This window comes from Chelonia mydas, chromosome 2 (genome assembly GCF_015237465.2).
Source record: "Chelonia mydas isolate rCheMyd1 chromosome 2, rCheMyd1.pri.v2, whole genome shotgun sequence".
Taxonomy (NCBI): Eukaryota; Metazoa; Chordata; order Testudines; family Cheloniidae; genus Chelonia; species Chelonia mydas.
The window spans coordinates 88,107,528-88,131,705 of record NC_057850.1 but is presented as its reverse complement, the minus strand read 5'-3'; the positions used below and the strand labels follow the sequence as shown (position 1 = coordinate 88,131,705).

General features: G+C 40.9%; 1 long non-coding RNA gene across 1 annotated transcript; it reads right to left on the bottom strand.

Moving 5' to 3' along the window:
• Positions 1 to 7,396: 7,396 nt before the first annotated feature.
• On the bottom strand, positions 7,397 to 22,854 carry LOC122464255. The gene is made up of 3 exons (XR_006288200.1): positions 22,845 to 22,854; positions 7,827 to 7,832; positions 7,397 to 7,523 (listed from the first exon to the last, which is right to left on the bottom strand). It is a non-coding gene; the product is annotated as an uncharacterized LOC122464255 (long non-coding RNA).
• Between the last annotated feature and the right edge of the window lie 1,324 nt (positions 22,855 to 24,178).

The following is a 24,178-nucleotide window of genomic DNA, read 5'->3' as shown; positions in this document are numbered from 1 at the left end:
CTCAAAGAGACACCAGCAAAAGTATCACAGGGAAGCCAAGCACCCTGGAAATGTTGCCCAGTTGGTTTGTCTAGTTCAAGCCTGGGGTTGAAATCCTGGCCCCCATTGAAATCAATGGGAGTTTCGCCATTAACTTTAATAGAGGCTGGATAGATTGAGATAGATGATAAAGGTAAAAGAAGTTAAATTGCATTAGTGCTGTGTGACTATGTACTGTACATGATGGGCCAAATTCTGTTCTCTGAATTCAGTTCAGATGTTAATGGATGAATATAATGAAGAGCAGACTTTGACCCACTGTATTAAAATGCCTAATTATGCATTTGTACATACAGTAACCAACTTTGCACAGGCTTTCATAGTGACTGTGTGCGTATGTTTACCTCCAGTCTCGTTCTCTTTTTAAAACTAAGGTTTTGGATGCTTCTGAGTCTTCATTTTGAGGGTCACATTATCAAATATGGCCAAAGAGAGTATGTGTATTCTATTTAGGTTTAAAAGTCTATACCTGAGGGTCAGGAGAGGAGCGTGGGGGAAAAAAAAACCTCAGACACTTATAGAAGGCAGGGTGTCTTGAAGGCAAGAAAAAGTATTCATAGCTTTATACTGTAGACAGGTATTCCAAACTGGTTGAAGATTAGGGACTGATTTTAATGATAGACAAATCTGGCTTTCTACCCCACCTTATCCAGCTACCATCTTGTTAGCTTATAAGATATATTTATGGTATTTGGGAGCCATCAGGAAAGTGTTTTGAGTAAGGTAATGGCACTGGCCATTCATTCCAAATAGTTTGCCTTTGCATCACCTCATCTCAGAATTTAGACTGAGCAATTTAAATTCATCGTATTGTAAGATTTTATCTTCTCTTTCATCCCAAGAGAAGTAGGGTATAAAACTGAAAGAAAAGGTAACAGATGATCTTTAACTTAGTTTGTTATATAAACAGCATGAGGATCTGTTTCCTGAATGCAAAGAAGCTATTTACTTTTTTCAATTCAATTATTTGACATGCAATATTGTGGCATATCTATATTAGTAAATCTAGGAGATAATTTTCCTGATTCTTAAATGCAATTAGGACTAAATTGACCAAAAGAATTCCCACAGCAGTTAGTAATGGATGCATGACTGCTACAAAGTAAACTTCAGAAGTGATTGAACAAACCATTTTGGACAAGAGGAGAACTGGCTTGAAATTTTACGCAAAATCTGAATTAATCATGAACTTGAGATTCAAAAGTTTGTTTAATTCCACTCCCTTCCCTCCTCCCCCAGTTTTGTGTGTCTTCACACTTCCTGTCTCTAGAAACAATAAAACACATTGAGAGAGGTTATTCTAACTGTTGTTGGGTCAGACATAAAAACAGGAACCAAAAAATGTTAAGACCCTCTTCTTCTTAAATCTCCAGCTCAGATTTGCGGACTCAAAAGTTTGGAATTTGAGTTCCACAGAGCAAACAGCTTTGCTGGTGTCATAAATATAAAGGGAAGGGTAACCACCTTTCTGTCCACAGTGCTATAAAATCCCTCCTGGCCAGAGGCAAAACCCTTTCACCTGTAAAGGGTTAAGAAGCTAAGATAACTTTGCTGGCACCTGACCAAAATGACCAATGAGTAGACAAGATACTTTCAAGGTCGGGGGGGACAAAGGGTCTGACTGTCTGTGTGATGCTTTTGCTGGGAACAGATCAGGAATGCTCTTCATAACTCCTTAAGTTAGTAAGTAATCTAGCTAGAAATGCGTTAGATTTCTTTTGTTTAATGGCTGGTAAAATAGCTGTGCTGAATGGAATGTATATTCCTGTTTTTGTGTCTTTTTTGTAACTTAAGGTTTTGCCTAGAGGGATTCTCTATGTTTTGAATCTGGTTATCTTGTAAGGTATTTACCATCCTGATTTTTACAGAGGTGATTTTTACTTTAATTAAAATTCTTCTTTTAAGAACCTGATTGCTTTTTCATTGTTCTTAAGATCCAAGGGTTTGGGTCTGTGTTCACCTGTACAAATTGGTGAGGATTTTTATCAAGCATTCCCCAGGAAAGGGGGTGTAGGGCTTGGGGGGATATTTTGAGGGGAAGACGTCTCCAAGTGGGCTCTTTCCCTGTTCTTTGTTTAACACGCTTGGTGGTGGCAGCATAGGGTTCAAGGACAAGGCAAAGTTTGTACCTTGAGGAAGTTTTTAATCTAAGCTGGTAAGAATAAGCTTAGGGGGGTCTTTCATGCATGTCCCCACATCTATACCCTAGAGTTCAGAGTGGGGAAGGAACCTTGACAGCTGGTAAAAAATCATCCATATATATTTACTTCTGGGGGGAATTCTGTCCCCAAAAATTAAAAATTCTGACCACAATATTTTAAAATTCTGCATATTTTATTTGTTAAAATAACAAAATATAAGCATACCAGTTTTAATTATTTTGGTAATTTATTTCAAAATACCTGTCAGCAAGTATGTGTAAAAATACAGATAACAAAAAAAGATCCAGGAAATCCTTTTTGACAAATAGATTCCTTACTAGGCAAATTAATACAGAACTTTGAGTAATAATTCATTTAAACTACAGTACAGAACCATATTTCCCGCATCTCTCAGAAGCATTGCAAGGGCTTGGGGGTGTCAGGGGTAGTGGAGGAGCTGAGGGAGAGGGAAGCAATTGCTGTGAAGAAGCCTGGGAGTGAACATGAAGGCTTGTTGGGTGTGAATGGGAGCAGTATGGAACAGGTTTTTTTGGTGGGGGATGGGGGAAAGATTGTTAGGGAGTTGGAAGAGCCTCCCCCATGCAGACCCTGGCTGACTCCTAGGCTCTCCCATTCAGTCAGGTACATCTTCCCTTGTCCCCATGCTCCTTTGCACCACCACCTCCACATCCCCATGTTGCCTCTTCACCCCACTCCCATTCAGCCCCTGGCTCAGTGCTGTCAGCACACTAGCTCCTGAGCCCCTAGCCCAATTTGTGTGACCCTCCCAGCAGCCCCATGTGCCCTGCTCTGTCCGTCCCTCCCATATCCTGTGTCTCCTCACCTGGACTGATGAGCAGAGCATTGTGAGGAATGCACCCTCTGCCTCCTCCCTATCTGTGGCTGACTGCTCCGGCCTGTGAGCCAGCTGCACTCTCTTCGGGTGCCACATCAGCCCCTGGTGGGTGAAAGGTATAATTGCAGCACCTCTTTCTGCGGTATCTATTTTCTGCAGAATGGAAAAAAAAATCTTTGGGGGACATGAATTCTGCATACGTGCAATGGTGCAGAATTGCCCCAGGAATATATATTGCAAAAAATAACACACATTGTCCTGATTACTAATAAAAGTGGAAAAGGTGGGAAAAATATTTCATTTCAGACAAACTTTTGTCAGCTCTACCGATGTCCTTGGTAGTTAATATTTCATTGGTTACTATAGAGTTTACATTAAAAAGAAGAAACAGTTGGAGTCATTCCCAAGTATACATTTTGAAAATGTCAATAACTTTGTCATATTTTTAAGTGTGCCAATGTTTTACCTGGCTGGATCGCTAAGTGAAATTGTCTGTTAGAACTATGATTAGATGAGTCTGGATGACTCAGGGGATTGGCAATGATTACAGCTATGATTCAACAATGGCAGGTTTTAGGAAAAGTCACGATGAAAAAGTAAAAATCATGGAAATACAGCAATTTCATGAAGTATTGTGTAATCAAGAAAGCTTTTTCTTATCTGCTTTCATTGCAAATCGCTATAGCATATGCTATGACAACAGTCCTGAATGTGCTATGCTGCAGAACTTCTCCCTTCAAATTTATGCAAGGAAATCTCACTTTCCACCTGGAAGGGAAGGGAGGTTCATGAGCCTTTGGGGAAATTGGAGTTCTGAGTCTGGTCATTTGTCTCACCACAGTGGTGTTTCAAACTTTTCATCACATACAGAGCAGGGCTTAGCTTTATGGCTGTCTGTGAAGCAGGTTCAGTTATTCGTCAACCTTGCATTAGCTGTCATGGTTTCATGTTGAACCCTAAAGTGCAAAAAGGCAGGGATATTAAAATTAAATATGAAAAATGTGGAATCTGTAACTCCTGTTACAGCTATGGTAATGGAACATAGAGACTCTCTAGGTCAGTATTTGAATCCTGACTAAGTTACTAATGACTAGCTGCGGGTTGTAGAGGAATGGTGCAAGGCACCTTCCTTTCCATTTGAGTGAGCTGGGCTAGGACAGTCACAGTCCTGTGTTAGGGGAGTGCAGGGGCTGCCCCTTTGGAGTGGGCATATGTTATCCCAAAGTGAGAGGTATGGGAGGAAGAAGGCCATAGCCTGTGTTGATGCATCACTCATGGAGCAGACTAGATACATCAGGGAGAAAGCTTCATTATCTAGGGGATGATCTAGGCCTAAAAGTCATTTCCATCTGATGGCTATTAAACATCATACAATATGTGCATTCAAATCTGGACATTAACTGTTATTTGCAGTATCCCATATAACTGTACTTAGAATTGCAAGTACAAATATTCTAGTAACTCTAACTATTACAGGTGGTGAAAGTCCCATTTGAATGGTGCACAATGTATGTGAAGTGAGTATAGCCCTTCTTTTAGTGGCCAATTCAGGCAAGCTACCATGTATTGGCTCTAATTTATACCCATAGTGGCAGTATCAGTAGAAAAGCCAGTGCATGAATGAACCTGGAGCCTAAGATACCATCACACCAGTGGACCCGCTAAAACTGGATCCAAGTGGAGTGAGAGTGTCTGTCTCAGAAACAAAATATTTCAGATAAATACTGTCCACCTCTCCAAAAACTAAAAGAAAGCAACCAAAGGCTCACCAGCAAATAACATCTTTTCAAGAACTTTTCAAGAAACTTTCCAAAAATGTTAATGGTGTAAAGATTAACTGGTCACCGGAGAGAAGATAAATATGTGAAAATGAAGAAGAAACTGTATCCAGTTACCATTGGTCCAAAAAAAATCTGAATCATCCTGAAAAAAGTGAATAACAACCACAAATTAAAGGTGTTGTTTTTTTTAAATTGGAAATGTCAGACAAAATGTGAAAAATGTATAAAGATAACTAGATAACAAGGAGGCAGCCAGAGACATAATAGAAAGGAGAAGAAGGTCAATCCAGAAGAATAAAATTTAGGGCATATTTTATTTCTGGGAAATCAACAATTACTTTTGTTTTAATCTTTCAGTTGACACCAGGTGTTTGTACTTCACCATGGCAGTTGTGAACATATAGAAAAGTAGTGTGACTTGGTCAATAGCTGACCCTCCAAACTTTTGTCATTAACATCCCTGATAAAATTCTAGATTTTTAAGTGCTAGATGCTCTACTGGAGTAAATTGGGATACCTCAATTGAACTACACTGATTTATACCAGCTGAGGATCTAGTTAATATATTATCAAACCAGAAAAGAACAATTGTATCACCATTCAGACCTCTGATTTTGTAGGACTATTTGTTTCCTTCTAATACCTTATTCACTTCTTCTTGACTATCTCTAGTGATGATGTCTGGACCCCCTTTCTTGGGAATCCATTCCTTGTCCAACACTTTGTATCCTAAATATTTTCCTCCTTCCCTTCTCTTCATATATTGAAGATATTTATAAACTATGATGGCAGTGTTTTTAGACTATGATTATGGGTCATTTAACTTCCTAGCGATGGGGCTGGGAGGGGGATTCTTTCTCACTAGGTTTAAGTCCTGTCAAGTACAGTACAACACTTCCCATCAAGTTGCAGTTATATTTGAAACTGATCTGGAGTATTCTTGTCCTTTCATTCTCAGTATTCTTATTTTTCTCAATCAACACACTATCCCCTAGGAGTTTAATATATGAGAGAGAGTCTATGGAACTGTTCTGAAGATAAGAAGTTGCTAAATAATGTAAAGCACTTTAGGAGCCTTCTGGATAAAAGGTGATATACAAATAAAAATATGGTCTTATTCCCCTGTAATCTTGAGGTCCAGTACAGTGAGCTTCTGGTTGATTTTGTTCTGCATTTTTAGAAATATTAAGTGAATCATCTAGCAGTTGGCCACCATGTTTTTACAAGATGTGGGTGTGGATTTTTGCCACTGAACCAGGTCTAGGTCTTGCATAACATACTCATGTCCTAAGCCTTTACTGTAACTATGGAAACTAGAGGGGAAAAAAAAAAGAACCATTTTCAAGGCTGTCTAAAGAGGGGAGAGGTGATGACATACAGAATAGGCCAAAGCAACTCTGTACTCATTAAGCTGAAGCAGGAAACCAGAGTGTGACTCATTTATCCTACGTAGTGTATCAGCAGGGTTCTCTCATTGCAGATCACTTGTGGAAATGAAGTTAATCTTTCTCTGGCATTCAGGAAACTGCTGAGAGAGAACTCCTTAAGGGGGGCTACAACTCCAGGGCTGAGCATTGTGTGGTCAGTGAGGCAACAGTGATGTTTGACTATGACTATTCGTGAACTGATGTTTTGCAATATCTCACTACCAACTGGATATATCCATCTCTTTTTAAAATGTCTTTACATGGCAAAGACTTCAGTAGTCCTGCATTAGAGGCGGCGATAGTCTCATTGAGGGGGTATTAGCAAAGAGAGATGGATGTTTTGACGCGTGGCCTTTCATTCTCCTGCTAATAGTTTTGGGTCTAAGTATTGATGTGAAATACCAGGCAAACTAAATCTGCTAATGAAAATCAGCTAAAACAACACAAGTCTGTTTTTGTTTCCATTGGACAAAGATTAACAGTTAACCCAAATCTTGAATGGGAACAAAACTCACTTCAGTTTATCGCTCTTAATTGAAATGTATTTTTGTGAGACAGTGATATGGGAGTGTTACTGACCTTCATGACAAAAAAAAATGTGATTCCATCTCCAAGTCCTTCGCAGGAATTTAGGTCAGAGCAAAAGGCATCAAAGTACTTATTTGGAAAATGTTTTGAAATCACTCAGGGATTCCTTAGAGATTCAGGTAGAATGTTTGAGGACAATAGCACTATTCACTCATAGTGACTTCCCCTACTGACCCACAAATAGTATCACTCTTTCACTCCCAACCTGCATAAGTGCCCCCCCAAAAAATCATCCCACCCCAACCGATTAACCAGGGTCCCATGAGCCACAGAATCTATTTTAAATATAACAGTAGCTTCCTTTTCTTGAGGAAAACTGTTTTTCAAGGTTCCCACATTAATTACTCCTGGGGGAATTCTGTACCACTGTGCATGCACAGAATTTATGTTCCCACAGATTTCTTTGCTTCCCCACAGAAAAATTACTTTTTAATGGAGAAGCAAAGGGAAGCCACAAGACCGGTCATGTGTCCCTTCCCAGCAGTTTTGGGGGCCCAGGACAGCTGGCAGAGAGGTAAATCACTGTGGGGCATGGGGCAGGACTGGGGAAGACCCGGCCGAGCTCAACTGCTAGTCCCAGCTGGGCTGGGAGGACAGGACTTCCTCTTCCCCTGCAAGTTATCTGGGGCCATATCAGACCCTCCCACAGATTTCTTCCCCAGCTGTAGGAAGTTCTGCAAACTTCCCGCCCCTGATTCCTGCACTCATAGCTCCTCGGCTGCAGAGGGACGGATCATTGTATAGAGAGCTGCTCCCCCATCCGCCCAACCCTCGTGCGTCCAGACCCTCTCACATCCAGACCCGTGCACCGAACCTCACCCCCCTCGCACCCAACCCCTCCATGAGGCCCACTCCACATGCACCTGGACCACCCCAACAAGCCACCCAGATCCCCACTCCACTGAGCCCCACTGCCCCAGCATCTGGACCCCCCCACACTGAACTTCCCACACCCCCGCCGAGCTCTGTTCCCCCCCAACACACACATCCTGACTCTTCCCTGCTGAGCCCCAATCACCTTCACCTGGACCCCCCTGCAGAGTCCCATTACCATTGTACCCAGAACCCCCAATAAGCCCTTGTGCATCAAGATTCCCCCCCCCCGCACCTGGATCCCCCATGGAGCTGCCCACACCCAGATTGCCTCAACCCACACCTGGATCCCCCCACACTAAGCCCCTTCACATTTGGATCCTGCCTTGCTGAGCCAGCCTGCCTGCCCGCACCTGGCACAGAGGGGCAAGGCCCTGGGGTGTTTCTGGGCCAGGTCTGGTCCTTGTGTTGTGTCAGGGTTGGGTGCAGTCTCACCACTGAATCCATATCCTGGGGCTGGGGGGAGCTGCACAGTGATCTCCCACATAGAATCATAGAATATCAGGGTTGGAAGGGACCTCAGGAGGTCACCTAGTCCAACCGCCTGCTCAAAGCAGGACCGATCCCCAATTAAATCATCCCAGCCAGGGCTTTGTCAAGCCTGACTTAAAAACTTCTAAGGAAGGAGATTACACCACCTCCCTAGGTAACGCATTCCAGTGTTTCACCACCCTCCTAGTGAAAAAGTTTTTCCTAATATCCAACCTAAATCTCCCCCACTGCAACTTGAGACCATTACTCCTTGTTCTGTCATCTGCTACCACTGAGAACAGTCTAAAGCCATCCTCTTTGGAACCCCCTTTCAGGTAGTTGAAAGCAGCTATCAAATCCCCCCTCATTCTTCTCTTCCGTAGACTAAACATCCCCAGTTCCCTCAGCCTCTCCTCATAAGTCATGTGTTCCAGTCCCCTAATCATTTTTGTTGCCCTCCGCTGGACTCTTTCCAATTTTTCTACATTCTTCTTGTAGTGTGGAGCCCAAAACTGGACACAGTACTCCAGATGAGGCCTCACAGTGTCGAATAGAGGGGAACGATCACGTCCCTCAATCTGCTGGCAATGCCCCTACTTATACATCCCAAAATGCCATTGACCTTCTTGGCAACAAGGGCACACTGTTGACTCATATCCAGCTTCTCGTCCACTGTAACCCCTAGGTCCTTTTCTGCAGAACTGCTGCCGAGCCATTCGGTCTCTAGTCTGTAGCGGTGGATGGGATTCTTCTGTCCTAAGTGCAGGACTCTGCACTTGTCCTTGTTGAACTTCATCAGATTTCTTTTGGCCCAATCCTTCAATTTGTCTAGGTCCCTCTGTATCCTATCCCTACCCTCCAGCGTATTTACCTCTCCTCCCAGTTTAGTGTCGTCTGCAAACTTGCTGAGGGTGCAATCCACACCAGCCTCCAGATCATTTATGAAGATATTGAACAAAACCGGCCCCAGGACCAACCCTTGGGGCATTCCGCTTGATACCGGCTGCCACTAGACATGGAGCCATTGATCACTACCCGTTGAGCCCAACAATCTAGCCAGCTTTCTATCCACCTTATAGTGCATTCATCCAGTTATACTTCTTTAACTTGCTGGCAAGAATACTGTGGGAGACCGTGTCAAAAGCTTTGCTAAAGTCAGGGAACAACACATCCACTGTTTTCCCTTCATCCACAGAGCCAGTTATCTCGTCATAGAAGGCAATTAGATTAGTCAGGCATGACTTGCCCTTGGTGAATCCATGCTGACTGTTCCTGATCACTTTCCTCTCCTCTAAGTGCTTCAGAATTGATTCCTTGAGGACCTGCTCCATGATTTTTCCAGGGACTGAGGTGAGGCTGACTGTCCTGTAGTTCCGAGGATTCTCCTCCTTCCCTGTTTTAAAGATGGGCACTACATTAGCCTTTTTCCAGTCGTCCGGGACCTCCCCCGATCGCCATGAGTTTTCAAAGATAATGGCCAATGGCTCTGCAATCCACATCCATGCAGCTAGTGGCCTGTGCTCCCCAGTGCCAGGTTGGAGCCTCCACATTTACTTGACAAAAATTTGCATATTTTTGCAGAGTTTTAAAATATTGTTTACAGAATTTTTATTTTTTTTGGTGCAGAATTACTTTTTGGCGCAGAATGCCCTCCGGAGTAATTAATAGCGTATGCTGGCATGATATTGACCATCACCAACTGTTAACTTCCAACACCTATCCCCCCCCACCCCTATGATGTACAGTTATAAATAATATACCCCAGGATGACAGAGTGAGAAACATACTCTTACGAATTAATTACAGCTGTCTTAAGTCCAAACATGATAGCAAGAGTGAGAACAAATCTTTCATATCGTAAGTGACAGATTCAGAGCTGGTATAAGAGAGTGCAACCCCACTGAAATCCATAGAATAGCTTTTGAGGGAATCCAGAATGAACTAAGGAATTTTTTAAAATGTCTTGATATCTATTAAGTTTCACCAGCTTGCACTAGATCTGAATTTGACCCTGAATGTAAAAGTACAATTCTCAGTTATCTTCTCTGCATGCTCTGATGATCCAGCTGTGTGACATTAATGAAGCCTGTGCAACTCAAAAGGTAAATTTTTTGTCAGGATTTAATTTAATTTTTTTTGTTTTGTTTTTTGCCCAAAAGATTGTCTCTCTACTTGCCAGTTTGATATAAAATTCCTGGAAATGCTACTGTTCTTCCAGAGATGCTGCTTTTGAGACTAATGTATTGGAATATTGGTGGCTGCTACCTTGGAAGTAAATAAGTTAGTCAAGAGATCTAATCTGCTCTAAAATTTTCTATCCAAGAGTTTCCTGCTCCTAAATTGAGCATTTTGGAATGTTTTTCAACAAATCATGTTGCAATATTTAGATTTATTTTTGGAAGTGGTACTATACTTTTAGTTATGTTATCTTTCTGTAGCTTTCATTGGTTGTTGCTGCTAGACGGCACAAATTATTGTTAAGGGAGAGGATTCTCTCTCTCTCGTTTTTCTTTTCTTCAGGATAGCTCAGGTAGTCTTGGGTGGAAGAGTGTGCAGCAATACTTGTAAACTGGGAACACAGAATAAGCAGCTGTTTTTCCTCCAAACATGGCTGTGGCATTTTCTTATTCCAGCTCTTTTTATATGCAAGAGCTGGACAAACAACTACTTTTAGACTCTATTCTTTAAGCAGAAAAGGGATTTCCCACCTTCCCCCCCAAGAAATTAGCTACATGTATGCTTTTTGCTGAATATAGCTGACGGTCATTTCAAGAGTGGGCAGGAAATCTATGGTATCTGCTTTGATGCTGTTCTGTGTTTGCAATTTTCCTGTCCAGCATTCTGAAGCATTAGTTGAAAGAAGTTCCATTTTTCTTGGTAATCAAAGGCATCTCACAAATTGGTTGATATCCGTGACTAATTTATACAGAACCAAACGTTGTGTTTATTATGCCGGCAACTTGATGCTCACTCTGAAATAGACTTTGCATGTGGGTTTTTCTGTCAAATAGAAGTCAAAAAGTCACTGAAATTTCTTTCCCTGTCACAACATAGAGTAAAATAAAGAACTCCTTGTGCTGGGAAAGAAAAAATTATAGCAAAAAGAAGATGCGTAGGGTTTTTTGTCTACAAGTTTACCTTTTTTAGTGTTTTTAAAAACACAAGTTCTAAATTACGACTTTTTCGATGTTTACTTCATGTGTGTATTATTAATTATTATATTAAAATTGGGACTGTAAGAGGGTGAAATATTGCAAAAATCAACATGTAAGTGCTTTCATGTGTTGTGATAGTTATGGCATGAGCCCCTACTATTAACTATAAAGTAAGGGTGAAACAAAAATGTCTGCCCACCTCCCAACAAAAAAGCATGGGCATGAAGCAGAGAACCCTGGAGAGGAACACTCCTACTCAGTCAGGCAGTGAGAGGAGAACTACTGGGATCACCACTGTTGTCATTGCAGGCCTACCTGGACCTCTGGGCTGAGCAGGAGGTGGCCCACAAAGGATTACACATTGTGAGTCTTTGGTTATTCCCACTGATGGAAAAATTGAGGCATGGTTACCCTCTTTCATCTTGGTTTTGATTTTTGTGGAGCTGGAGGGAAGAGGGTAGGAAAAGGGTCATAGTCACCTTTTGATTTTCCATAGTGATTCATAGACCATTCTACAATTCAGTGCAATAGAGGGTACAATTGTACATAAATGTTTTTAACTTGGAGCTTTTAAAGCCCTGATCCAACAGGGTACATGAGCCCATGTGAAACTTTAAGCATATGTTTTAATACTTTGTTGAATCAGGGCTTAAAACATTAAAGATTATCTGCCAAGGACGAAAAACAATTAGCGTGTCTTCTCCCACCCTCTTTGCTTATAGTAATGCACAAAAGGCCTAAACAATTTACAGGGATGTCATCTCTGGTATTCTCTGGCTTTGTTAGAAGTTTGGCTAGAGGTCTCACAGCAGACTGTGAGCATTCTCAGATCTGAGAGTTGTTGAATGTAGTATATTTATCAAACACATGTTTTCTCTTTCAACAGTTTAGTCATTTGACTTAAATAATTATTAATAAACAAAGACAGTATATTAAACATTTGTGAATATCTCCATCTGTCAGTGTCATGAAGTGGCTTACCTCTCTGGCATTGGTTGCAAATACGGTCTCAGTTTCCCTCCCTGTAGGCACACTCCTACTCTGGTTGTTTAGTTCAGGCTGCTGGCCAAACTGTTAAGAGCCGTCCCTTCTAGAATAACAAAAGTCCAAACAAAACAGTCCTTTGCCTTCCTCCAAACACAGTTCCTCCCCTGTGTTCCATGCAATGCTCTCCCAATGACAATAGGGTCTACAAAGTCCTATTTTCTTTGATTGGGGGGGCCAAATTAAGCAATACACAGCCATCTGATTGGCTGTTCTGTCCCCAGGCTCTTTGCCAGGATTATGACTAGCTCCCAATCCCACCCTCTCTGTCTGGAAGTTCCGACCCTAGGAGCTACAGGCAAGCTGATGCTCACTTTTTACATTTGTGCAAACTTTGCTTCCGTGCCCAGAGTTGCATCCTTCCCACACTTTTGCAGCCTCTCTATAAGCCTCCTCCTGGCCCCTTTCCAGGCTTCCTCCTACAGCCACTCCCTGGGTATTCGTTGCAGGTCCTACTCGGGTCCCAGTCACCACCTTACTGGAGAGGCCCACCAGCAGCTACTCTCTTCTCAGATCTCTATTCCTTTCAGGGCTCTTTTTTTTCTTCTATACAGGTTCACAACACGTCTGGCAAGATTGGCTTCCAGTTGTTAAATTTTATTAAAAGGCAGCTAAAGTTACTTTAAATGTTTTTTCCTATTTGTCTACGCTAGGAATTGCTGTAGTTGCCACAGAATTGTTATGCAGCCACCTAAGTGGTCTGTGCCATCTGAGATTTTAAGGCCAGAAGGGACCATTGTGATTGTCTAGTCTGAGCTCTGCATGACTCGGATCATAGGACTTCCCTGAATTAATGCAGTCTTCAAATCCTATAGCTGTGGTTGAATTAGAGCATCTCTATTATGAAATTTCTGTTCCCTATGTAGGTTCTTACCAACTGTGATCAAATCATCCTTTAACCCTTTTAAATAGACTGGGCCATGTCTCCACTACCACTTATGTTGGCAAAATTTGTCACTCAGGAGTGTGAAAAAACACCCCTCTGAGCAACATAAGTTTTGCCGGCCTAAGTGGTAGTGTGGACAACGCTATGTTGGCGGGAGAGCTTCTCCTGCTGACATAGCTACCGTCGCTCATTGGGGGTGGTTTAATTATGTTGACAGGAGAGCTCTCTCCCATCAGAATAGAGCAGCTACATGAGAGATCTTACAGCGGCACAGCTGCATCAGTACAGTTGTAGTGCTTCAGCGTAGACACTCACTATAGTGACAGGAGGGTTCTCCCATTGCTGTAATTAATCCACCTCTCTGAGAGGCAGTAGCAAAGTTGAAGGAAGAATTCTTCCATCAACCTATTGCTGTCTACACCAGGGGTTAGGTCAGCATAGCTATGTCTCTCAGGGCTATGGAGATGTAGCTATGATGATGTAAGTTTTCAGTGAAGACTGGCCCTTAGGCATGTTTTCTAATGCTTTAATCATTCTTGTGGCTCTTCTTTGATCCCTTTCCAATTTATCAGCATTGAACTTGAATTATGGACACTAGAAATGAACGCAGTATTCTAGAAGCCATCCCACCAGTGCCAAATATGGAGGCAATGTAACATCCCTACTATTTAATACTCCCAAGGACTTCACAGCCATTTTAGCCAAAGCATTGCACTGGGAGGTAATCGCCAACTGATTATCCACCATGACCTCCAACACATTTTCAGAGTCACTGCTTCCCAGAGTGGAGTCCCCCATCCTATAAGTATGGCCCTTGCTCTTTGTTCCTAGATAACCTTATATTTGGCTGTATTGAAATGCATATTGTTTGCTTGCGCCCAGTTTACCAAGTGATCCAGATTGCTCTGTATTGGTGAACTGCCCTCTTCATTATTTACTAGGTCCCCCCCGGCCCGAGTCTGTGTGTCATCTGCAAATTTATCAGTAATGATTTTGTTTTTTTCAGGCTACTGATTAAAATATTGAATCGTTTGTGCCAAGAACTAATCCCTGTGGGATCCCACTGGAACCTTCCCCGCAATGATTTCCCATTCACAATTACATTTGGATACCTATCAGATGCTTTTTCCACTTACCGTATGCCATGTTGATTTTTTTTTTATTGTTCTTGTTTCTAAATGAAAATGTCATGTGGTATTAAGTCAAATGCCTTAAGAAGTCTAAGCATATTCCATCAACAGGATTGCTTTAATCAACTAAACCTATAAACTCATCAAAAATATATATCAAATTTAGTTTAGATCTACTTTCCATAAACTCATCTTGATTGGCATTAATTACTCTGATTTAATTCTTTATTAATTGATTCCCATATTGCTTGTTCCATTATTTTGCCCAGTATCCATGTCAGGCTGACAGGCCTATAATTACTTGGGTCATCCTGTGTACTTTTAAAATATTGGCATGACATGAGCCTTCTGCCAGTCTTCTGGAGCTTTGCCAATACTCCAAGACTTAGTAAAAATCAACTTTAATAGTTCAGAGTGCTCAGCCAGCTCTTTGAAAACTCTTGGATGCATGTTCTCCAGACCTGCTGATTTAAAAACGTCTAATCTAATATTTAACATCAGTGATGCATGGTTGTCCATAAGACAATGTCAATTATCATGTAGTTGAAATTATGAAAAAGTTTGAGAACACTTTTAAGGTGCTCTGAGTAATCTGGAAATGTTTTTTCACAGAGAAGAGATGGGGGAATTAAATTATTTAGGTATGAAGTGGGATAACAGAGCAGAGTCTAAAGGAGGAGAAAACTGGTGATGGATTGTCTTTTGATGTGGTTTATTAAATAGACTGCACGGTCAAAGACTATTGTAATGTTAGGCTGAAAGAGGGACACATATGATAAATAAGATGCTGGGGGAAGAAACTGAGCTCAAGTAATCCCAGTATCATTAAATGTGAACTATTCCTTGGGATAAGACCTACAGGGAGCTATACAAAAGGTTTCTTCTTCTTTTCTTCAGGAAAAGTGATTATTTTTAAGGGAGTGCAAAACTAACCAATTTTGGTATGTTTTTGTTTTAAATTCTATAGTTCATGGGAAACCTCCTGCAAGCAAGTAAATGTTTAGGAAACTATTTGAGAGGCTGAACTTAAAATTCATCCTGGTTAAGTCTCAAAAGGTGAAAGGGCAACAAAGATCAATGTTGTTAAATAGGGGGATACTTTATACTAAGCAGAAAGCTTTTAGAAAGTATAAACATAAACATTCTGTTAGAGGATTAGGAAGTCAGTATTTAAAACAAAACAAAAAACCTAGAATTACAAGCAAAGAAAAATAGTAAATGTCTAAGCTATGCAGATAACTTTTCAGCTCATGATAAAGAAGTTGCAAATACTGTATTTTCAGTAGATAGAAAGCAAAAAATTCTGTCACGGACCCATTGTTTGAAAAACAACCAACTCACTTCACTTTAACATAGAATTTTCTTCCAGATCTCTCAATGCATTTGTTATTATTTGTTCAGTTAGTTTGTAAGCAACACAGGACAGGGCCCATATGCTGATCTGTATATTATACAATGTCGAGCACACTGTGAATTCTTAACAATTAATAAATATGTATATATTTTTAAAATGTACGTTATACCATAATGCCCTCAATTAGAGCAGGACTTGGACATCAAAACTTTTGGGAACTATGGCAGCTGTGTCATGTACTCAGTGTGAACTTGGACAACCTACTAAAGCCCACATTTTCACAAGTGGCTTGGTTCTGTGTTGGTAATGTAATTAAGTGATATGCTTCACATCTTCTGTCCGTGTTTTTTAGTATTCTACTAATTCTAACTATTCTGTCTTCTTGGACCAAGTGTACTGGTCAAATGAGCAGCATGATTTAGTGTATCCCAGACAGTGGGGAAGATTTTTGAACAGATTTCCACAATAGCATTTACATGAGTAAATTGGATAGATAAATGTCTAGCTGGTTTTTGCATGCAAAAACTGTTGTATGTGCAAACTATACAGTCATCGTTTTGGAGGCTAGTTTTGAAAATTTGTGCCTGTATGTGGGAAGTCTGTATCTGGGAAGTCTGGTTTTAGGCTGGTATAATCCTGCATGAATCATTCGGAAATAAGAAACCCTGCTCAATCTGGGAAAACAAAACTATGTTCCAAGATCACTGTTAACGTCTTTAATTTTTTCCAAAGATGTCAAGAATTTTTATTGTTAGTATGGTTGGACAGAATTTTCTCTTGTGCATTTGCAGTTTGTTCAGTTAGGATTTTCCTTCTTCAAAATTTAAAACTAGTAGGCAAAGAGCTGTGAGTTGTAAAACAGTGGTTTAAAGTATCATAAATAGGTGACTTTAAAATTCAGCTCAAATGAGATATTATAATCAGCCATACACCTATTAGTTCAGTTTAAAACTGAACATCCCCAGGATTGCTGTAGCGATTATCTTTGAAAAGTCATGGAGGACGGGAGAGACTCCAGAAGACTGGAAAAGGGCAAATATAGTGCCAATCTATAAAAAAGGGAAATAAGGACAACCCAGGGAATTACTGACCAGTCAGCTTAACTTCTTTACCCAGAAAGATAATGGAGCAAATAATTAAGCAATCAATTTGCAAATATCTACAAGATAATAAGGTGATAAGTAACAGCATGGATTTGTCAAGAACAAATCGTGTAAACCAACCTGATCACTCTCTTTGACAGGGTAACAAGCCTTGTGGGTAGATGTGGTATATCTTGACTTTAGTAGAGCTTTTGATACTGTCTCACATGACTTTCTCATAAACAAACTAGGAAAATGCAACCTAAATGGAGCTACTACAAGATGGGTGCATAACTGGTTGGAAAACCATTCCCAGAGATTAGTTATCAGTGGTTCACAATCATGCTGGAAGAGCATAACAAGTGGGGTCCCACAGGGATCAGTTCTGGGTCCAGTTCTGTTCAATATCTGCATCAATTATTTAGATAATGGCATACAGAGTACGCTTATAAAGTTTGTGGATGATACGAAACTGGGAGAGGTTGCAAGTGCTTTGGGGGATAGGATTATAATTCAAAATGATCTGGACAAATTGGAGAAATGGTCTGAAGTAAATAGGATGAAATTCAATAAGGACAAATGCAAAGTACTCTACTTAGGAAGGAACAATCAGTTGCACACATACAAAATGGGAAATGAGTGCCTAGGAAAGAGTATTGCAGAAAGAGATCTGGGAGTCATAGTGGATCACAAGCTAAATATGAGTCAACAGTGTAACACTGCTGCAAAAAAAGGTAACATCATTCTGGGATGTATTAGCAGGAGTGTTGTAAGCAAGACATGAGAAGTAAGTAATCCACTGTACTCCACACTGATTAGGCCTCAACTGGAGTATTGTGTCCAGTTCTGTGTGCCACATTTCAGGAAGGATGTGGACAAATTGGAGAAAGTCCAGAGAAGAGCAACAAAAATGATTTAAAGGTCTAGAAAACCTGACCTGTGAGGGAAGATTGAAAAAAATTGGCTTCTTTAGTCTGGAAAAGAGAAGACTGAGAGGGGACATGATAGCATTTTTCAAGTACATAAAAGGTTGTTACAAGGAGGAAGGAGAAGAATTATTCTTCTTCACCTCTGAGGAAGGACAAGAAGCAATGGGCTTAAATTGCAGCAAGGGAGGTTTAGGCTGGACCTTAGGAAAAACTTCCTAACTGTCATGATGGTTAAGCACTGGAATAAATTGCCTAGGGAGGTTGTGGAATCTCCATCATTGGGGATTTTTAAGAGCAGGTTAGACAAATACCTGTCAGGGATGGTCTCAATAATACTTAGGCCTGCCATAGGTGCAGAGGACTGGACGAGATGACCTCTCGAGGTCTCTTCCAGTCCTATGATTCTATGAAAAGATTGACCCTGGGTAAAGGAGATTAAATCATTTCCTGGTGACAGGAAAAGCTTCCTAACAAATTGATGTCTACTGGGAAAATGTTGGTGGGGCTCACCCTGTAGATGGAATGAAAAATACAGTCAATGTACTTTATTTTACAGCACTTATATAAAATATGTCCTGTCATGGAAAACCGAATTTCCTATTTTGAACACAACATATAGAAATGACCGCATGTCATCACTACTAATTTACTTGCTTAGGTCATATTGAAAACCTCCTGTTCTACTCCCTAGTTGAGAAGAAGTTTCTTAGCGCTGGGCTTATACTTTATCAATAGAGACACTCAGCCTTCTAAAAAAAAAAAAGTTGAGAATATGTAGTCCCCGTCTCTGGTGTTTGTTTTACAAAGTCATGATTTACTATCACTTCTGAAAAGTTAGCCACAAGTTTTGAAGTGGTTTTTATATATTTCCTTTGAAATGGATTCCCTTGCCATTCCTACAGTTGAGTCATCCTGTAAGTTCTTGTATTTGATTTAGGTTCATGAATTGTTCCTTTGTGTCTATCATTTTCCAGATGATCTTAACTCCCTGATTTCTTGGTTTTCTTAAATAAGGGAAAAATAAATAAATAACCAACCTCCAAAGGTGTATTGAAGATGTAGTTCAACAAACAAAATGAGATGAAATGGTTGAATACCAGGACAGGGCATAAACTCTATCCTGAATTTCTCAATTTAGACCCCAGATTTTGGGACAAACCAAACTAATAAATTATTTGGAACTGTGGGTCCAAATCCTGCTTTTGGTTACATCAGTGCAATCTCACTGAAGTTAATGTGGATGTGCTAGTGTAACTAAAAATAGAATTTGCCCAAAGTACCCACCCAAAACCAGAGTAGTTATGTGACCAGTGAAGCAGTTTTTCATGCTTACAAATGAAGCAAATTGGTGATGCTTATAGCTGTGGGAGTTATCTGGTATATCACAGGGAGCCATACTGAAGAGAAATTTGGGCAAGGAGTGGAAGGAGGACAGGAGAGGTCCAGGAGGACTGTAGAAGAGCAAACATGGGGCTCATCTTTAAAAAATGAAACAAAGAGGATTCTGGGAATTATAAACCGATCAGCCTAACTTCAATACCTGGGAAAATGCTGGAACAAGCTATTAAACAACCAATTTATAAGAACCCAGAGGAACAGCCAACATGGGTTAGTCCAGAACAAATCATGTCAAACCCACCTAATTTACTGACCTGGTGGAGAGGAGGAAGCAGTAGATGTGATATATCTGGGCTTTTAGACTGTTGACGCAAACCTACATAATTTTCTCATAAACAAATTAGGGAAATGTGGTCTAGATTAAATTACTATAAGGTGGGTGCAAAACTGGTTGAAAAACTGTACTCAAAGGGTACTTATCAATGTTTCACTTTCAAACTGGAAGGTCATATCTGAAGGGGTTTGTCTTGCATCTGGTATTATTCAGTATTTTCATTAGTGACTTGGATAATGGATTGAAGTGTATGCTTATAAAATTTGCAGATGACACTGAGCTGGGAGGGGTGGCTAGCATTTTGAAGGACAGGATTGAGATTCAAAATGACCTTGAAAAACTGGAGAATTTGTCTGAAATAAACAAGATGATATTCAGTAAACACAAGGGCAGAGGAAGGGAAAAAAATCAAATGCACAACTACAAAATGGGGAATAACTGGCAGGGAATAGTACTGCTGAAACGAATCTGGGGGTTATAGCAAATCACAAGTTGAATGCGAGCCAAAAGTGTGGTGCAATTGTAGAAATGGCTAATATTACTCTGGGGTGTACTAAAGGAAATGTGGCATGTAAGACACAGGAGATAATTGTTCCACTCTACTTGGCACTGGGTGATGCCTCAGCTGGAATATTGTGTCCAGTTTTGCATGTCACACTTTAAGAAAGACGTGGACAAACTGGAGAAAGTCCAGAGAAAAGCAACAAAAATGATAAAAGGTTTAGAAAACCTGTCCTATCAGGAAAGGTTAAAAAAAGGACATGTTTAGTCTCAAGAAAAGAGTAAGGGGGAACCTGATAAGTCTTCAAATATGTTCAGGGCTGTTATAAAGAGAATGGGAATCAATTGTTCTCCTAGGACAAGAAGTAATGAGCTTAATCTGCAGCAGCAAGATTTAGGTTAGATATTATAGTTGGAAAGTTTTTCCTAAGGATATTTAAGTACTAGAATAGATTACACAGGGATGTTGTGGAATCTCTGTCACTAGAAGTTTTAATAACACATTAGACAGACACCTGTTAGAGATGGTTTAGGCCCTGCCTTAGCCTGGTGGTCTGGTGGTGTGTGGGTATGGACTAGATGACCTTGTGAGGTCTGTTACTGCCATACATTACTATGATTTTATGAAAACCAATGTCTATATCTCAAATGTTGCTATGAAACAAAATTGTTGTCCTGTGGACAGTTCTAATTTTAATATTAAATGAAGAGAGGTAACCACACACAGTTTTTTCTGTCACTACTGGGGATGAATGCTGTAGGAGTTGTAATGAATGGAAAATAATTAACTTACTAATTGCGTTGTATGATATGGAAGCAATTTGAACCTTAAACTGCTACTACTTTTCCCACTACAGAGTTGGAACGTACATGTTGTAAGGCCAGAAGATGCACATTTATCTGTGTGTTTGTGCAATTTAAACTTAGCCCCAATCTTGCACATTTAGGCTAGTTGCCTTTCTCTTGCTACGTGATCTCTTCCAGCTCTTGTCATGTGAGTTATATAGCCTTGGAGCCTTACAATTGCACCTGAAAGGAGGGGCTGTCGTCTTTTTATTGGGTACTCATGTTGCTAAATGCAATTCACCCTGCTAGGGAGACTTTCAAGGCATTGAGATGTATAACTTTAATCACCTTTCCCTTCACCTCTGAATTTGGTCCTTAGTGAATAGTTCTGTTTTATCATGACTCAGGTCATCTTCTTGCTCTTTTCCCTGTCAGGTTCTTTCAGTGGAATACACAGGCTTTTTCATAGAATAGCAGGATTGGAAGGGACCTCAGGAGGTCATCTAGTCCAACCCCCTGCTCAAAGCAGGACCAATCCCCAATTTTTGCCCCAGATCCCTAAATGGCCCCCTCACAGATTGAACTCACAACCCTGGGTTTAACAGGCCCATGCTCAAACCACTGAGAAAGTACCGTCGCTGCCTTGCTGTTGGAGAACGCGGGCCTCGATCCCGCTGCCTCTTACATGCAAAGCGAGCGCTCTACCACTTGAGCTAATTTCCCCATTTTGCTATGATAATGTAGGTTGGTTAGCAGCATCCTTGGCTCTATGGCAATATATTGGGCTAAAGTCAGACCTGTTTAAAGGGCTGAAGCTCTGTTTTGGCCAATAGAGTTACTCCGGCTTCCAACAGATTTGAATTTTGGTTAATTTGGGCAGTGTAGTGCCTGGCCTTCAGGTGGAGCTGGTGTCTCTGACCTGCTGCAGGGCAGCCTAGAGTAATTCTCTGATTGGTTCTTGCTAACCAGTAAACACAGATTTAACTTTTCAGAAAACAGCCTTCTTTTGTTGTTGTTTTTCCTGTCTTTGCTGTCTTTTCCCTAAATTAGCATAGTGTTGGAGGACTACAGGATTATATGTATTAATTCATGCACATTTGTTGTTTGCTCTAGATACTTTACAAGATATCCTATTTAAACTGGTTTCAGAGTAGCAGCCATGTTAGTCTGTATCCGCAAAAAGAAAAGGAGGACTTGTGGCACCTTGGAGACTAACCAATTTGTTTGAGCATAAGTTTTCGTGAGCTACAGCTCACTTCATCGGATGCATTCAGTGGAAAATACAGTGAGGAGATTTATATACACACAGAACATGAAAAAATGGGTGTTATCATACACACTGTAAGGAGAGTGATCACTTAAGATGAGCTACCAGCAGGAGAGCCGGGGGGGAGGGAGAAAACCTTTTGTAGTGATAATCAAGGTGGGCCATTTCCAGCAGTTAACGGGAACGTCTGAGGAGCAGTGGGGGGTGTGTGTGGGGGAAATAAACATGGGGAAATAGTTTTACTTTGTGTAATGACACATCCACTTCCAGTCTCTATTGAAGCCTAAGTTAATTGTATCCAGTTTGCAAATTAATTCCAATTCAGCAGTCTCTCGTTGGAGTCTGTTTTTGAAGTCTTTTTATTGTAATATTGCGACCTTCAGGTCTGTAATCGAGTGACCAGAGAGATTGAAGTATTCTCCAACTGGTTTATGAATGTTATAATTCTTGACATCTGATTTGTGTCCATTTATTCTTTTACGTAGAGACTGTCCAGTTTGACCAATGTACATGGCAGAGGGGCATTGCTGGCACATGATGGCATATATCACATTGGTAGATGTGCAGGTGAACGAGCCTCTGATAGTGTGGCTGATGTGATTAGGCCCTATGATGATGTCCCCTGAATAGATATGTGGACACAGTTGGCAACGGGCTTTGTTGCAAGGATAGGTTCCTAGGTTAGTGGTTCTGTTGTGTGGTGTGTGGTTGCTGGTGAGTATTTGCTTCAGGTTGGGGGGCTGTCTGTAAGCAAGGACTGGCCTGTCTCCCAAGATCAGTGAGAGTGATGGGTCATCCTTCAGGATAGGTTGTAGATCCTTGTGTTCTGTGTGTATATAAATCTCCGCACTGTATTTTCCACTGAATGCATCTGATGAAGTGAGCTGTAGCTCACAAAATCTCATGCTGCTTTTTTCAGAAGAATTGTGTGGTACAAGACAGCACCACTGTAGGTTAGGGAAGTTCTGCTGGAATTATGTTTTTTTCATATGTCTGCACAGAATATTAACGCTTCCTCTGATGTGGTATGTGCATACATCAAGCAAAAGGGTTGGAATTTCTCATGGAGAAGCAACTTAGAGCCTGAGCTGCACAGGTAGAAATGGTGCCCTTGGGTCAGAGCTAATTGTGTTGAGGCACTGTACCTGTGGAGGCCAGGTGCAGACAGGCTGCTTCCATGGGTTCTGGGAGAAGTATGCTTGCCAGCGCCCTCTACAATACATTTGGAAAAGTGTATCATGTACTACCCTTTTGCCCTATAGCCTGTCCTAGCAGTAGCTGGTGTGGAGCATGAGGAGGAGTCCCGTGACTATGTCTAGCACTTGGACTGCTCTCCTTCCTGCCCCCACCTTTCTCTGTGATCTGGAAGCACAGACTGACAAATTATGGTTGCTTCCTGCATGAGAGCCCTGCAGGGAATATGATTCCTCAGAGCATCTGTGCTCAATGCTGCGAACCCTCAGAACACAGCACTCCCATTGACTTCTGTGGGCGTTCCATACACAAGGGCGGGCCAGATCAAGCTCAGAATTTTGCCCAAAGCATGTAAAAATCAGGATGCTGCAATATTTTTGTAAACATAATTTTTCACATCTTCTGTTTGTTTTTACATTCAGTTTAGGAAATGGGTGGCTATGTGGGATTTCACATGAACTTCAGCATGAGGCTCAGATTTTTCAGAGACTCTTTCAGTAGCACAAAGAGGCATGGCTTTTTCATAATTTGATTGACTGTGTTGATTACAGCTCGGAGCTTAGCTCCTGCTCAGCAGCTTCACTGTTTGTGATTGCAGGAGCCAGGCTAGTTAACTCCCTTGCAAGATGTCCTTTCATTTTACATCTTCATTTTTATTTTATGATTTATTGCCTTTTCATTTAAACTGAAATGGGTCTGTTTGAGTAGAGAGTAAGTTTTAATGACACTGTAACTGCATCCCCCAGTGTGTTAACTGGAGTTGGCACTCCCTTCCTTCCCATAAATAGAGGCCATTTTATAGATGGAAACCCTGTTGCCTACTGGTTAAACAGTGTCTTTCAAAACCACTGCCTTTAACAGGTTTACTTGGACTAAGTGTTTCTAGAAATCTGTTCTAAGTGCTTTTCTTTAAATCTTTTACAGTTTTCAAATCTTAATTTCTCTCGTTCAAGTGGGGATATGGTGCATTTTAGCCCCAAAACATAACACATTTATTGCCAT